The sequence below is a fragment of the Palaemon carinicauda genome, chromosome 28 (genome assembly GCF_036898095.1).
Source record: "Palaemon carinicauda isolate YSFRI2023 chromosome 28, ASM3689809v2, whole genome shotgun sequence".
Lineage (NCBI taxonomy): Eukaryota > Metazoa > Arthropoda > Malacostraca > Decapoda > Palaemonidae > Palaemon > Palaemon carinicauda.
This window is the reverse complement of record NC_090752.1, coordinates 4,428,060-4,441,938: the sequence shown is the minus strand read 5'-3', so window position 1 is coordinate 4,441,938 and position 13,879 is coordinate 4,428,060. Positions and strand designations below refer to the sequence as shown.

Here is a 13,879-nt window from a genome sequence, read left to right as displayed (position 1 = left end):
TGAGCTGTAGCTACCTCAGTTAATTACTATGAACTTCACTGGACTTACTAAATATACAGGCCGGAAGTCTCCAACAGTATTTAAACGCCACTGCTTAAAACCTCTGGAAGCCTTATATTTGCTACAGTGGCAGCAGGGAATGTGATTCCTCCTGAACATAGTGAACCTTAATCAACTATGTCTTGCTATCCTCTTACCTGTTATTTTGGATTTTGTTACTTCCTCAGGTATTGTTCCAAGTTTTGGGACCATTTCTCTGGTACTATTTCACTGCGCGGCACAGGTCGGAGCCCAGAAAAGGGATTTTGACGAAGGAAAAATCTATTTCTGGGCGAGAGACCTGTGCCGCCCAGTGAACCCTCCCTTGACTTCCCTCCCAACATGGGCCCCAAACCTTGGGTGCTATGAGGAGTGACGTCACTGGCGTGGGTTGGGTTAGTGGTAGTAGTGTTGAACGGCACCTCGCTGTGGCGGGGATTTTGAAGAGGAGATATCTAAATAGTGCGAGACCTCTGGTTGTGAATTATCACGCCCCAGTATTTTATACCGACACCTTATATAGGTGAGCGAGCTGGGTTCAACCTGGCATTCCTATGCTTTTTTTTCTCTGGTAATATATAGCAGTTATATTCCTTAGAAATAGTGCTCTAGGAGTATTTCACTGGGCGGCACAGGTCTCTCGCCCAGAAATAGATTTTTCCTTCGTCAAAATCCCTTTATTAACTATTTACATTATGTCAAGGTACAAATAAGTCTCGTATAAATAAAAATGAATTTAAATGTTCCTCACAATAAGTCGACAGTTTACCGACACTTTCTTGTAATTCACTGTGAAAAGATAATTTAACTTCACAAACAACAATATTGACCTGGAGGGAAGAAAAGAGCTAATGAGTTATCGGCAATGGGCAAGTCGAATTATTCAACCTATGAACAAACTGATATCAAGAGTGAAAAGATGATGATAAACTATTAATATTTGCAAAATGAGTCCATTAGCTTCTTGAAAGTTCTCATTACTGTACTTCAAAACTTTAAATATATTCTACATATTCACTCAACCACAACATTACTTTATATTATATACAAAACAGTTACAAACTTGGAACTTTTCCCTCTTCTAGTACACTAGCTAATGCTGGATAGATACTTTCCTACTTATTAATCTTGTTAGGAATTTTTATTTCAATTCTAACAATACTCCTCTACATTACCTTGTTTACACAACCTTTGAGTGTTCGATATGACAGCAGTAGGATTAATAGTTGTTGTTGTTGTTTACTCCTGATCAATTACATTTCAAGATCAACCTGCACCTGGAAAACAAGAACAAAATTTAAAAACATTAAAAACATAACCTTGAGACCGATTAAGTTAATAGTAAATTCTAACAATTGTTCATAGTTTGAAGTACCCTACCATCACAAGAGTCACATAGGTCTTAAAACAGTGCAAAAGTGTTTTTAATCTCTCATGCACAGTACATAAAGAATGGCCACTTGCACAGACACAGAAATTCACATGCTTAAGTTACATTAATTCTGTATTTGTACAAGGCAAAGATCAATTTGCATCTAGAGCTATATAATCTATTCCTAGTATGGCATTTCCATCCCTTCTCCCCTAGTGTACTAGTCAAGGTTAGAGAGATTTGCAATTCCAAGGCCTTTGCTGAAGTGATATTTAGATACAAAGACACTTCAGAAAGCATCGTTATTGTTTGTCATTGCTTTACATAGGCTTGTACTTCAAGGAACACCTAACATTTTTTCAATATTGACAAAAACCATCCATGCTTCTAGTATTAAATATTTCAAGCTCCCTATTACAGTTGCTCTGCAGTTAATACAGCACCAATATGTGCAGGCATTTTACTTGCTAATGATGAAATGAAATAAGACATTGAGCAGGATTTTTTCATTCACAGCTTTAGTCTGAAGTACCCAATGCCTAATATAGCATCAACATCGTTAGTCAGTTGCAAGGGAATCTTGGCTGTAATTTAGACTAATGGAAATAGCTTGATTCCAGCTTCTGTGTGTGTTCCCAGTCCTTACCTTTCCATACTGACCAACCATCAGTATGATTTAACTAGTGATTTAAAGTTTCAAAAATGTTATTAACATTCATGGTAATGAAAAAGTAAACTAGCTTACTAAGACATGAGATATAAATGTCACTAAAAATATTTCTGCATATTGTTCCATACAATAAATTCAATAACTTCTTTCTTATTTTCTCGCACTACTTATAAACCAAACAAGTTCTTGGTATCACCATTTGTGTGAAGTACTAGGTCCAGAATAATGTAAGAAACATCTACATACTGTTCATCCTTGGAAATAACAATGATGATGATGATGTAAAATATAATGTACTTTGTCATTTTGAATTGGTTCAATAAGGTCATAGAGTTCCGATTACACATCCTTAATAGGGATCACACAATAGATTTTTTAAACAAGACAAAAACAAATTTGGAACAACGCAAAGTTTAAGATTGACATCAGAGTGAAATAACAAATTTGGAAATAATTTATTTTTCCTAACATACAAACCTGGAGCTATTTATAGGGTATTACTTTCAGCAACGATGAAAACCAGCCAAGACAATTTTAGCGAGGGATAATTACCCCATACGCCAGTTAGCGGTAGGGGGTTGGGGTAGACTAGCTACCCTGCTCACTCACACCTGTCGGTTGAGTAACCACTTTTGCTTTCTGGCAGGACTTCTAGGGGGACAGGGTGGCAGGCCAATTTGTATAAATAGCTCCAGGTTTGTATGTTAGGAAAAATACAAATTATTTCCAATTTTGTTATTTGTTCCGACACAGATACAAACCTTGACGTACTCTTAAGAGGGAGGAAGTTCTACCAACTGGCCTTGGTCATGACCAGGGGTTCCCTCTAATTGATCTTTGATCTAATTAGTAGGAACCCTACCCTTGCTAAAATCAAAGTAGTTACAGTACAAGGTAACTCAATGATAGCGGCCTGCAGAAACTTGTGTGAGAGAGACTCGTGGCTTGTCTTTATGTAGGAACTCGAGGATAAGCATGAGTTCTAAGACATATCCAATACCCTCCCTCCAAGGTATTGGTGACGTAACAAAGTATTTATTCATACTAAGGATGCACAAGGGAAATGAATCTTACCTGCAGAGGGGTGAGGTCAGCTATGCTTCGGTCTTGCGGAGCTGTTTCCCCAGGGGAGGAGAAGGAGAAAGAAAGAAGGGAGCCAGACATTCTTTTCATTCACCCCAGACTAACCCAGGTAACCTCAGCCCTCAACCCTCTGCTACTTGTCCATCAAGGAGCCTGAGGCATTAGATCATTTGTTGTGCGGCCACCACAGGACCAATGGAGAAGGTTACCATGCTCCTGTGGGTTACGTCTTTCAGGTAGTGGGCCGTGAAGGTCGTCTGATGCTTCCACAAGCCCGCTTGCAATACCTGTGCCACAGAAAAATTCTTCTTGAAAGCCAGAGACGTTGCAATGCCTCTGACGTCATGAGCTCTGGGTCGGTTGGACAGAGGAAGATCTGGATATAGAGCGTGTTAGATTACTTTCCTTATCCAGGAGGAAATAGTATTTCTCGTGACCCTCGTCTTGACCTTCCCCGTGCTGACAAAAAGTGCTCGTACACGGGGGCGAGCTTTTGCTGTTCTTCTTAAGTAACACCTCAGACTCCTTACTGGACATAGTAACATTTAGTCTGGATCTTCGGTTACAGAACGAAGACTCTCTATCCGAATGGGCCGAACCTGGAATCCGGCACACCTGGATTTTGAGTCTTAGCTACAAACTCCGGGACGTAGTTGAGGATTACTTCCCCCCATCTCCTAGAGTGGGACATATCAGCAGATAGACCATGAAGTTCGCTGACTCTCTTGGCCGAAGCCAGAGCGAGCAGGAATTGATTGATTGAAAGTTTTCTGGCATCCTGACATCTAAGGTCATTGACGCCCATAGCATTTATTATATATGAAAAATAAGAGAATTCAATTAAAACCATAAAAGTTAAGAAGTCATTATAATAGTTAAATAGTTTTCAGAAGACATGCTTCTGAAATAAATCTAAAAATTCCACTCGCATAGTAGGACACATCATGTCCAAGAATCTTGGCAAGGATGAACCTGCCATCCTCACCTCGAGCCTCAAACAGATATCTATTTCTTAAGTTAGTAAAATTAGGGCATTCGGTCAACAAAAGCCTCACTGATTGATTGAAAGTTTTCTGGCATCCTGACATCTAAGGTCATTGACGCCTATACCATTTACTGTATATGAAAATTAAAAGAGAATTCGATTAAAACCATAAAAATTAAGAAGTCATTAAAATAGTTAAATAGTTTTCAGAAGACCTGCTTCTGAAATAAATCTAAAAATTCCGCTCGCATAGTAAGACACATCATGTCCAAGAATCTTGGCAAGGATAAACCTGCCATCCTCACCTCGAGCCTCAAACAGATATCTATTTCTTAAGTTAGTAAAATTAGGGCATTCGGTCAACAAATGCCTCACTGTTAAAGGTACTAAGCAGTCCTCGCAATACGGTTGGTGTTGGCCCTTCAGCAGAAACTCGTGTGTCAACCGTGTGTGACCAATACGGAGACGACAAAGAGTCGTCTCCCATTTTCGGGGAATCATGTTATACCTCCAAGGTGATATGATATTTGTTACTTCCCTCATTTTATTGCCGTCTTGACTGTCCCAGTACTGTTGCCATTTATCACAAACCAATTTCTTGATGTAAGGTAGGAGATCGTTACATGGAATGGGATACCTCCTTGGCAGCAACTCGGATGCCGCATTCTTCGCCAGTAAATCTGCCTTCTCATTCCCAGACACACCTACATGTGCTGGAACCCAACAAAATCGAACAGTTATACCTTTCCGTCCAATAATAAAAAGCCATTCTAAAATCTTTAAAACTAGAGGGTTACTAGAATTAAAAACTTCTAAAGCTTGAAGGACACTCCTTGCATCACTAAAAATTGTAAAATTACCCTCCTTTTCCAAAGCTATTTTCTCAATAGCGGTTAATGTGCCATACAGTTCGGCAGTAAATATGGAAGCTGTTAGAGGAAGTGCACCTCTACAATTAAAATCATTACTATGTACTCCAAATCCAACGCCAGCATCAGATTTGGAGCCATCAGTATATATAAAAGTCGATCCCCTATGTTCTTCGACATGTTCCATAAAAAGAGACCTGGATTCTAAGTCAGTCATAGTCTTCTTAACTCCAATAAAGTATTTACAAAAAGATATGTCAGGTAATTTCCATGGAGGCGCTGATGATACCTTGAATGGAAGTACCTTATTTCTAATTATATCCAGACTATTTAAAAATCGTTTCACTCGAAAGCCATAAGGTTGAGGAGATTTTGGGTGCAACTCAAAGTATGATGCGTGTCTTACAAGGCTTGCAGTCTGAAAGGCTAGAGAGCTAGGGAGTCTTTGCAATCTAAACCAATACCGAAGAATGGAAGACATTCGGTAAAGGTCTAGAGGTAACTCTCCAGCATCAACAAGGAGACTTGGGATAGGCGAGGTTTTAAAAGCTCCAGTAGATAATCTAATACCTGCATGATGTATCGAGTCTAATATTTTTAACCGGCTTGGGGTGGCTGAAGAATATACCTCACAACCATAACTAATTTTGGAAAAAATCAAGGCCTTGTATAATTTTAAAATAGTATTGCGGTCTGCCCCCCATGAAGTATGGGACAATACTTTTAAGATATTCAGAGCTTCAACACATTTAGCTTTTAGCGCTTTTAGGTGAGAAACCCATGTAAGTCTACAGTCAAATATCAAACCTAAAAATTTGGTTTCCGATACACATGGTATCCGTTGACCTTTAATGTATATATCCGGGTCTGGATGTACTCCCCGGATACGACAAAAATGGACAATGGTAGTTTTACTTGTCGAGAACTTAAATCCATTCATGTCAGCCCACTGGATAATTTTATCAATAGAGATTTGGATTTTTCTCTCAACCATTGCCATTCTAGTGCCAGCAAATGATATTGAGAGATCATCCACAAATAGTGTTGAGAGAACATCCTGGGGAATGGCTGAGGATATCCCATTAATTGCTAGTGCAAAAAGGGTTACACTCAGCACACTACCCTGAGGAACTCCTCCTTCCTGGCACTTACTCTCTGATAGAGTTTCCCCAACTCTCACTTGAAAAACTCTACGTGAAAGAAATGCCTGAATAAATAGTGGCAGCTCTCCTCTCAATCCCAATTCATGAATGGTTTTAAGAATACCATATCTCCATGTGGTATCATATGCCTTTTCAAGGTCAAAAAATACTGTAACATGGTGCTGTTTGGAAGCAAAGGCTTCACAAATAGAAGACTCAAGTCGTATCAACACATCAGTCGTTGAGTGCATTTTTCGGAATCCACATTGAATCGGTGATAAAATACCTTTCTTTTCAAGGTACCATATCAGCCTTGCATTGACCATCTTCTCCATGATTTTACATAAACAAGATGTCAATGCAATAGGTCGGTAGTTTGCTGCTAAAAACTTGTCTTTACCGGGTTTTAAAAAGGCTAAAATAATGGCTAGTTCCCAAACACTTGGGTAACTATGATCATGCCATATTCTATTAATAATGCTTAAAATAAATAGCTTTGTATTAAAATGTACATGTTTAATCATTGCATATGGAATTCCATCGGGTCCAGGGGCTGTATCGTTGCAATGAGCAAGTGCGGAATCAAATTCTCTTTCAGTGAAAGGAGAATTATACGACTCTTCCCTTCTTGTTGCAAAATTTAAAATTTTCTTTTCTTCAGTGCTCCTATACTGGTGACCAGGGGCTCCTTCACACTTGCTGGATACATTTGAAAAATGATTAGCCAGGGCATTGCTAACTTCATTTGCTTCAGTTACATACTGGCCATTCACCTTCAACACTGGTGGTGGGTTGGGGGTGAATTTGCCAGCTATCTTTTTTACTTTCCTCCACACAGAAGATGGTGGTGTTCTACTGTTAATAGAGGAAACAAAAGACATCCATGACTGGCGCCTTGCTTCTTTCATGGCACGACGGAACTGTGCTCTACATTTCTTGTACATTATTAAATTCTCATCAGTTCTGCATCTACGCAATCGTGTTAGAGATCTTCTTGTGGCTCTGTGGAGTGCAGTTAGTTCTGAAGACCACCACGGGACTGGTCGTCGTTTGAATAACCCTGTTGTTTTGGGAATTGAATTGACTCCTGCTGTATGAAGAGTTCCATTCAGTAGGTCTATGGCATCTTCAACACTTTCAAACTGTTCTGCTCTCCCTTCGATTTCACTTAGCTCACAAAATTTAACCCAGTCTGCCTTGTCTAGATTCCAACGTGGCGATCTTTGCAAAGGCGGACCTTTGTTGGTGTTTATAATGATTGGTGCATGATCACTAGTATGCCAATCATCTAATGTCCTCCAATCAAAATCAAGAAGGCAGTTAGAGCTTGCAATTGAAAGGTCAATGCATGACAAAGTACCTGTCTGAACATGGAAGTGTGTGGGCTCTCCTGTATTAAGGAGTCCCACATCCTCATTCTCCACAATTGATGAGATAATATTGCCCCTTGTGTTTGCTAGGATATCACCCCATAAAGGATGTCTACCATTCATATCTCCCAGTAAGAGAAAAGGTTGAGGGAGTTGTTGAATGACCTCTGCTAAATCATCATATAAAATATTATCATTTGGAGGTAAGTACAGAGAGCATATTGTATATTTTCTCCCTATATCAATTTGTACAACAACTGCCTGCAGGGTTGTACGTATAGACATGGGTATTTGGGGAACATCTCGACGAATGTACATGAGACTTCCGCCATGGCTCCCTGCTTGTTGATTATATGGTGTTCTATAGCTAACATACTCTCGAGGACTAGGAGTGTTAGAATCAAGCATACTTTCCTGTAGACATACAATTATGGGGGAATGCTCATGAATTAGGAGCTTAAGTTCTTCATATTTCGCCCTCAAACCCTGACAGTTCCATTGCAAAATGGAGGAGAAAACTATGGATTATTTCTGGAAGACATCTTGGATGAGGTCTTCCCATTAGAAGTTTTTAATGTAACATTATTACCAGTTTCTTCAGAGGTGGTCTTGTTATGTTGGGTTTAACGTTGGTGATTTTCTTTGTATTCTTTTTATCTATTTGTTGAGGTGGATGGTGGACCTCAACTTGAATTTCTGATTTATTCAGTCCATCTTCTGGTTCATTAGAAACATCAACAGACAAAACATCAAATTTATTTGATGTCATAACCTTAACGTTTCTAATGGAGGGTGGAGAGAGAGATGGAGGTCTCTCTCTTTTGCGATTAATAGATGGTGGGATTCGAGGTTTTTGCACCTTTCCCACAACAGGTGCATCAGGTAAGTTAGTCTTAAGTGGAACCTCCATCAGATCAGGCAAGGACATGGCCTGAGAGAGGTTTGTATTACTTTTTGTAATGGCGGCTGAAGGCTGTACAGCAATGGGCAATGACCTAGTGTTAATACACCGTGGTAAAGCCTCAGGAGGTGATAAGGTTACCTCGTTATTTGACATTTTGTCAGATAGTATACTTTTTTTTGAGCTATTGGCAGTGCTAGGTTGGTTTGATTTTAATGCCTTAGCATATGTATTTGATTTATTTAATAGTCTTTTGGCATGGGTCACACTTATGTGTTCTAAGTTTGATTTGTTGAGGGCAGCTTCCTCCAACTTATATAGCTCGCAGATCTTGTCTGTGGATTTGTGATTCGAGCTGCAATTTAAACACCTGGCTCCAAGTGCACACTCTCCATGGTAAGATTTGGAGCAAATACCACACATCTTCTCATTTTTGCAAACTTTGGACGGGTGCCCAAATTTAAAACAATTAAAGCATTGCAATGGCTTCTGCTTGAAGGGTCTTACTTTAATCCTTTCGTTCTCGATAATAATATGAAAAGGTACATCAGCATCCTGGAACGTAAGGATTATCATTGATGTACCTGGGACTTTATGAACTTTCCAAACATTTAATGGACACATGGCCAGTATCTCCTCCTCTGTAAAATCATATAGGTCTCTGTTAAAAACTATGCCCCTTCCGTAGCTAAAATTTAGGTGGGGTTTGACATCTAACTTAATGTCATTATTATTTATTTTCATATTGGACAATATTACCGACTGTGTACTGGATTTGGCATGGATAAGGAAACCATTTTTTCCGAAACGAGATATATCGCCTGGTGCAATAGTTCCTACTTTTTTCTGAATTAATTTGCATATTTTAAAATAATTCCCTGTAACCCCCCTTGATTCAGCTATAAGCCACATCGGTGGTTTTGGATTTCTCTGGGAGGGCATGACTAAATCTGCGCCTTTTTCCAACCAATCGGCAGGCCTGTACACATCTAAATCTTTTGGTACCTTATCGCAGAGAGCAGCCGCGACATTCAAGTTATTAATTTTAATATCATTCAAATTACTTATTGCACTAAATGCTTCGTCATAACTACTATAAGATATCCATGAATCCCAAGTTTCAGCTTCAAGTTTCATCCTTATTTCTTTTATGCATCCATAGCATTCAAATGCTTTACATAGATCATCATAATTTGTTTCTATTGAAATTTGTGTAACATGGAGGATTCGAAGTTTCCTCGTGTTACCCAAATTACTCGATTTAGAAATATCAGTAGAATGGTCCTTTCCCGTTCCGAGGTCATCAACAGAGCTATCCCTTATCACATTAGCAGAGGTCGTCAACAGTGCCGGGGGAGAGTCAGCGTATCCAGGGGATGGGGGTTCGTTCCTTAAAGAATCCATTATACTAAAGAGAGGGAAAAGAGTTAGTTTGATGTACCTGCTCGAGAATGTTAGGCCATCACGCGTCGGAAAGGAAATTTGCACTTTCCACTATCGGCACAATGAGAGTATACTTCCCAGATGGTCCACTCCATACCCTACCAGAAGGATAGCATCAAAACAGATATAGAGGCACAGGTGTAAGCTGAACCCGCCTGTTAGGACTGAGACCAAGAAATTATGGAATCATCCTCCCCATATCTATAATGACGGGCTTCCGGCCAAAAGCCGAGAGTCCTACCCCAAGCATTGGATCCCCCTGGATTCCGAAGACCCAACACTTGAGAATAGTTCCGCCAAAAAGGTCCAAACCATCTTCGGGATGGCTGAAATCATCCAATACTCTCATATATAGCTTTGAATGCAAACACCTCCCAACCGTGATACCTCCTCCCACTCATCAAAGCAGGCAGCAATAAAGGATGTATGAACATCCCCGCCGGGGCTACAATGGATGTGAAAACATCCAAGCCATAGGAGAAAAGAAAAAAAAAAAAATAAATAAATATATATGTACATAATATATACAAACATATAATGAGGAAAATTTTTCTCATAGAGTTTGGAAAGCAAGACTAAAGAAAGTTTGTGAAATTAGGATAAGGTCGAAGTAGTATTGAGAAAAAGGAAAAGGTAAAAGAGAGAAATTTAGATTCGAACTGGGGGAGCAATTTCCCCAAGTTCAAGAGCCCTCTTGCCCGTCACCAAGTTTCAGCACGGGAATTAAATGCCGTGCTGAAGCTTAATGACTTCATCAAGGCATTCTCTCATTAAGAGGGAAAAACCTCACTGTTAAAGGTACTAAACAGTCCTCGCAATACGGTTGGTGTTGGCCCTTCAGCAGAAACTCGTGTGTCAACCGTGTGTGACCAATTCGGAGGCGACAAAGAGTCATCTCCCATTTTTGGGGTATCATGTTATACCTCCAAGGTGATATGATATTTGTTACTTCCCTCATTTTATTTTCATCTTGACTATCCCAGTGCTGTTGCCATTTATTACAAACCAATTTCTTGATGTAAGGTAGGATATCATTACAGGGAATGGGATGCCTCCGTAGTAGCAACTCGGATGCTGCATTCTTCGCCAGTAAATCGGCCTTCTCATTCCCAGACACACGTACATGTGCTGGAACCCAACAAAATCGAACTGTTATACCTCTCCGTCCAATAATAAAAAGCCATTCTAAAATCTTTAAAACTAGAGGGTTACTAGAATTAATAACTTCTAAAGCTTGAAGAACACTCCTTGCATCACTAAAAATTGTAAAATTACCCTCCTTTTCCAAAGCTATTTTCTGAATAGCGGTTAGTATGCCATACAGTTCAGCAGTAAATATGGAAGATTTTAGAGGAAGTGCACCTCTACAATTAAAATCATTACTATGTACTCCAAATCCAACGCCAGCATCAGATTTGGATCCATCAGTATATATAAAAGTCGATCCCCTATGTTCTTCAACATGTTCCATAAAAAGAGACCTGGACTCTAAGTCAGTCATATTCTTCTTAACTCCAATAAAGTATTTACAAAAAGATATGTCAGGTAATTTCCATGGAGGCATTGATGATACCTTGAATGGAAGCACATTAATTCTAATTAAATCCAGATTGTTTAATAATTGTTTCAACCGAAACCCAAAAGGTTGAGGAGATTTTGGGTGCAGCTCAAAGTAGGTTGAGTGTCTTACAAGGCTTGCAGTCTGAAAGGCAGAAGAATTAGGGAGTCTTTGCATTCTAAACCAATACCGAATAATAGAGGACATTCGGTAAAGGTCTAGAGGCAACTCCCCAGCATCAACAAGGAGACTTGTGATGGGCGAGGTTCTAAAGGCTCTTTTGGACAATCTAATGCTAGCATGATGTATTGAATCTAATATTTTTAACCGGCTTGGGGTTGCTGACGAGTATATTTCGCATCCATAACTAATTTTGGAAAATATCAAGGCCTTGTATAATTTTAAAATTGTATTGCGGTCTGCCCCCATGATGTATGGGACAATACTTTTAAAAGATTCATAGCTTCAACACATTTAGCTTTTAATGCTTTTAAGTGAGAAACCCATGTAAGCCTACAAACAGATATCAACCCTAAAAATTTAGCTTCACTTGCACATGGGATCCATTGACCTTTGATGTATATATCCGGGTCTGGATGTACGACAGAAATGGACAATTGTAGTTTTACTTGTCGAGAACTTAAATCCATTCATATCGGCCCAATGGATAATTTTATCAATACAGAGTTGGATTTTTCTCTCAACCATTGCCATTCTGGCCCCAGCAAATGATATGGAGAGATCATCCACAAATAATGTTGCGAGAACATCCCGGGGAATGACTGAGGATATCCCATTAATTGCTAGTGCAAAAAGCGTTACACTCAGCACACTCCCCTGAGGAACTCCTTCTTCCTGGCATTTACTCTGTGATAGAGCTTCCCCAACTCTCACTTGGAAAACTCTATGTGAAAGAAATGACTGGATGAATAGTGGTAGCTCTCCTCTCAATCAGCACTCATGGATTCTTTTAAGTATACCGTATCTCCACATGGTATCATATACCTTTTCAAGATCAAAAAAGACTGTCACATGGTGCTGTTTGGAAGCAAAGGCTTCACAAATGGAGGACTCAAGTTGTATCAGTACATCAGTCGTTGAGTGCATTTTCCTGAATCCACATTGAATGGGTGATAAAATATTCTTATTTTCAAGGTACCAAATCAGTCTTGCATTGACCATCTTCTCCATGATTTTACATAAACAAGATGTCAATGCAATAGGTCGGTAGTTTGCTGCTAAACACTTGTCCTTACCGGGTTTTAACCCTTTTACCCCCAGGCTATTTGGAAATTTCCAACCCTTAACCCCCAGGGGGTTATTTTTTTCCCAGCACATTTTGCAGTATATTTTTTTTAAATTGCTCTAAAAGCCTTAATTTTTGTCATAGAGAGGTCAGGTTGGTCTCATTCTCTTGGAAAATGCCTGAATTTTCTCAAATAATTATCAAAAATATGAAAAGAAAATTTTTTATTGCATTTTTTTGCTAGGACGTACCGGTACGTCCATGGGGGTAAAGGGATGGCTTTTGTGAAACGTACCAGTACGTCCTTTGGGGGTAAAAGGGTTAAAAAGGCTAAAATAATGGCTAGTTCCCAAACACTTGGATAACTATGATCATGCCATATTCTATTAAAAATGCTTAAAATAAATAACTTTGTATTAAAAGGTACATGTTTAATCATTGCATATGGAATTCCATCGGGTCCAGGGGCTGTATCCTTACACGTAGCAAGAGCAGAATCAAATTCTCTTTCAGTAAAAGGAGAATTGTATGACTCTTGCTTTCTTGTTGCGAAGTTTAAAACTTTCTTTTCTTCAATGCTCCTATACTGGTGACCAGGAGCTGCTTCACACTTGCACGATACATTTGAAAAATGGTCAGCCAGAGCATTGCTAACTTCGGTTCCTCCAGTCATATACTGGCCATTTATCTTTAACACTGGTGGTGGGTTAGGGGTGAATTTGCCTGCAATATTTTTGACTTTCCTCCACACAGATGATGTTGGTGTTCTACTGTTAATGGAGGAAACAAATGACATCCAAGACTGACGGCTAGCTTCTTTCATGGCACGGCGGAACTGTGCTCTACATTTCTTGTATATGACTAAATTCTCCTCAGTACGGTGCATGCGCAATCGAGTTAAAGACTTTCTTGTGGCTCTGTGCAGGGCAGTTAGTTCTGATGACCACCAGCGGACTGGTCATCGTCTGAATATCCCTGTTGTTTTGGGAATGGAATTCACTCCTGCTGTGTGAAGAGTTCCATTAAGTAAGTCTATGGCATCATCAACACTTTCAAACTGTTCTGCATTTCCTTCAATTTCACTTAACTCCCAAAATCTATTCCAGTCCGCCTTATCAAGATTCCATCGAGGCGATCTTTGTAAAGGTGGACCATTGTTGGTGTTTATAATGATTGGTGCATGATCACTAGTATGCCAATC

General features: G+C 39.5%; 1 long non-coding RNA gene across 9 annotated transcripts in view; it reads right to left on the bottom strand.

Annotated features, from left to right (window-relative positions):
* The window catches only part of LOC137621427 (uncharacterized), a 315,539-nt gene that overhangs the window by 9,972 nt on the left and 291,688 nt on the right, over window positions 1–13,879 (bottom strand). For 8 of the 9 annotated variants that reach the window (XR_011040218.1, XR_011040223.1, XR_011040222.1 and 5 more), the window contains 2 exons: window positions 1,215–1,316; window positions 791–869 (listed from right to left, as the gene is read on the bottom strand). This is a non-coding gene — a long non-coding RNA (uncharacterized lncRNA). The remainder of the gene's footprint in view (window positions 1–790; window positions 870–1,214; window positions 1,317–13,879) is intronic. The other variant, XR_011040224.1, reaches the window with a different exon arrangement.